The sequence below is a fragment of the Myxine glutinosa genome, unplaced genomic scaffold (assembly GCF_964187855.1).
Source record: "Myxine glutinosa unplaced genomic scaffold, kmMyxGlut1.1 SCAFFOLD_814, whole genome shotgun sequence".
Lineage (NCBI taxonomy): Eukaryota > Metazoa > Chordata > Myxini > Myxiniformes > Myxinidae > Myxine > Myxine glutinosa.
Genome location: NW_027616909.1, coordinates 151,123 through 154,920, shown reverse-complemented (window position 1 = coordinate 154,920; position 3,798 = coordinate 151,123).

Below are 3,798 nucleotides of genomic sequence, written 5' to 3'. Positions count from 1 at the left end.
TCCTCTAGCTCACCCACCGGCATCCGATCGCCTTGACCAGCCATGGCGCGATTTCAAAATTCGGGTTTTATTTCTTTAAAACACAATTTTCAGCAGCTCGTAATTTTGAGCGCGTTAAGCGCGCTTCGGGCCTCGTATCCCACTCCTCGACACCAATTGTTACTGATCGCGGTTTAGGATGTTGTTTGCCGAGCGAAGGCTCCGCGACCGAACAGTTGTTCCCCGACTCACCCGATTCACCCAGAACTTTGGCCGTATCGCACCGCAGCTGCCCAATCTGGAAAAGACTAAAACGACGAATGCAAAGAGGAAGACGAATAAGACGAGAAGACGTACAGAAGAGTAATGGGATTTATTATTTACACAAGCAAAAAGAAAGCAGTCACGTTTATTTACAACACATAAGACGCAGGTGACACAGTGCAAATACTAGCTTATACAGACTTAATTAAATACCCAGGGACAAGACACACAGAACAAACTCACGTACACAAGACGGGTGGAGGAAAGGCAGGATGTGGATGGCTGGAGGGAGAGGAAGGTCCAAGGGGGTCCTGCAGCACGATCGGCGCATTTAGCAGCCGCCGTTCCTTCGCGGCCCTGCTCAAAACCGCCGTCCAGGCCCCAAGCGGCTGTTGGGTGTTGTTGCTGCTGTGGCCGCCGCTTGCTTTGCCAGGACTCGTCTGACTCGTCTGGTCCAAACCCTCAACTCAACAACACTCTTGCACGTCTCCCTGTCCAACCACTCTTTCTCTCTTGGTCCAACCACTCTTTCTCTTTCTTGGTCCAACCACTCTTTCTCTCTCTTGGTCCACTCACTCCTCACCACCGACTACTCACGCTTCTTGCGCGCGCGCCTTTATAGCGCCTCCAGCGATCAAGCCGCCGGCCTTCAGGACACGCCCATCGGTGTGCTCACCTCGGCCCTGGTTGGTCACGCGACCCTCTGGCTCCGCCCTTGATGACGACGGGCGGGCACGCCCCTCTTCCCCGACCCGAGCACATGTTCAATGGTGGTTTTGGAGGGGATGTAATTGGCAATCGGGGCTTGGCAATGACAAAAGGGGATGTGAAAGGAAATGGAGATTTTGGGGATGGGAATGAAAGGGGATCTATTCTCTTTCACTGGTGCAATGGAGTACTTCAATTAATGGGAGACACAGCCTTACCCTAAAACACAGAATAAGAGATAACTATCGAACAGGGGTATTCTATTATTGGCTGACGTGTATGCTTGTGGACTAATTATGGGATGCCCTTTCACCTTTACACAGCTCCGGAGGCAGGGGGGCGCAGAATAAACAATAATAATAATTCACACAATCAAAAAAATATATACAGTCCTCATATCCGCAACAATATATACACAGACTTGGCATTTAATATGGAATTTTTTTTTTTCTTGACTTGGGTTTACTTTCTGAACTCGGTATATCAATCTGGTGAGTTTCTTTTACGCTTCGGTGATTTCTTTGTTAAAAGAACCATGTCACTGATTGTCTGTCGCAGCAAGAAGTCAATAACAGGATTATATCACAGGTGGCGTGACAAAATGTACGGACAGGTACATTTGACGATTGGCTTCACAATCGGGTATATAAGGGTTGTTGCGTTCTGTATTCGTGGAAAACAACTGCTGCATATCTACAAAAGTTATTGCCGCTTCCCCTGGAGATGGTCCGTCAACTCGACAATACTGTTTGTCATTTAGTGGTGGCTTTACGAAATTCCGGCATGAAACAGCGTGCTATTGCTTGGCAGTATGGCATCACTCAAGGTCAGGTGTCAAATATCCTGAAACGAAATGCTCAGAGGGGTGTCCCTACTCCAATACCGAGGCCACGACGTCCCCGCAGAACCACAAGGAGAGATGATCGCCAGCTGCACCGGTTAGTCCGCAATGGCCGTACCAAGTCAGCTAATCGGCTTGGAGCTGAGTGGCAGCAACTGACAAATGTGCCTGTATCCAGAAGGCTATTCAACCAACGACTGGTTCAAGCAGGCTATCATGCCAGGCGTCCCTTGAGAAAGCCACGTCTGACCAGACAACACCGCCAGCGCCGATTGCAGTGGGCCAGAGAGCACCATCAATGGCAGCCAGGACACTGGAATCACGTGATCTTCAGTGACGAGTCTAGATTTCTAGTCTATCGTCAAGATGGCCGCGTCTGAGTGCACAGACAAGTGCACGAAGCCAACAACGAAGATTGTATAGTGCCAAGAGTCCAAGCTGGAGGTGGTGGGGTGACCGTTTGGGCTGCTTTTCATGCAGGGGGCAAAACAGACCTGGTTGGTCTGAATGGAAACCTGAACCAGTTCAAGCACAGGGCCATTCTGGAAGAAACATTGCTTCCATTTGTTTGTGCAGCCTTTCGAGGAAACTTTGTCTTCCAAGATGACAATGCACGGCCTCATCGTGCTCGCATGATCCAACACTTTCTTGCTGACCGTGGTGTAGAGCATATGGAGTGGCCTGCCATGTCCCCAGATATGAATCCGATAGAGAACTTGTGGGCAGAATTAACGCGTCAAATCGACAACTTGGACCAGCAGCCTGCCTCTGTTCGTGAATTGCAGCAGGCTATTGTAACTGCATGGCAAGCGATTCCTGTCCAAACCTTGGCAAATCTCGTGAACAGCATGCCTCAACGTGTACGTGCTCTCCTGAATGCTCGTGGGGGTTACACGAAGTACTGAACTGTAATTTTACTGTCCGTAATCCCAGTCGTAATTTAACTTTTGTTTAAAATTTTTTTGGCTAATGTGCAAAATAAAGAGATACTTCTGGAAAACGCACAGAAGTTTAACACAGTACTGTCCGTGAATTGAGTTCGATATCAGTTTACATCACTTTCAAGGATCAATTTATTTGCTTCGAAATGTCAAATGTGGTTTTTGTTTCTTTTAAAGGTCACATTAACAAAATCTAGAATAATTTCAACATAATTCCAATGAACTTTTGGTTCTAAGTCATCTTGAAAAGTAATTTCACCCCCACAAAAAAAATATTCCATATTAAATGCCAAGTCTGTATATATATATATATATATATATATATATATATATATATATATATATATATATACTGTACATATATTATACCGGTACCTACTGACAAAGGTGACTGACTGATCTCTCCACCTTTCCTATTTATTTTATCCAATCAGCTATTATTTTCGAACACCCATTGTATTGAAAAAGCTTCCAGACTTCCTTACAAGATACAGTCCTACAAATCTAATAAAGTGAGCCTGGTGTTGGCTTAGCAGTTAGGGTGCAGGTTTGGGATCCTCGGATCCTGGGTTGGAATCCTGGTCGATCGCTGAATTAACGCCAGGGGGATTGACTCAGCCTGTCATCCTTCTGAAGTCGGCAAATTGAGTACCAGCTGGTAATTCACTCTGTGTGTTCCAAAAGGCGACCAACAGGGTTGGTGGCAGGAAGGACATCCGGCCATAAAACATTGCTTCAAAAAAGGTGACTCTTTGCTTCAAAAGGGTTTGTCTGCACATAATGTAAGTAAGCTTTTCTCTGTAATCGTTGGTCAGATTGCCAAGAAATGTTCACCATGGGGGCCCACACATGGGCCAATAAATTTCATTGCAAAAGTTTGCAAACAAATGCTTCTGCATGGGTCATCACTTCTTCATATTGGACAATGTGCAGACAAACCCTGAAGACCTGGACAAAATCACAGACTGGTCAAACAAGTGGAACATGTCTTTCAATCCTGACAAATCTCACACTCTTACTATGTCTCTCCGAAAAGATCGACTGGACAACCCTCCCATCTACTTT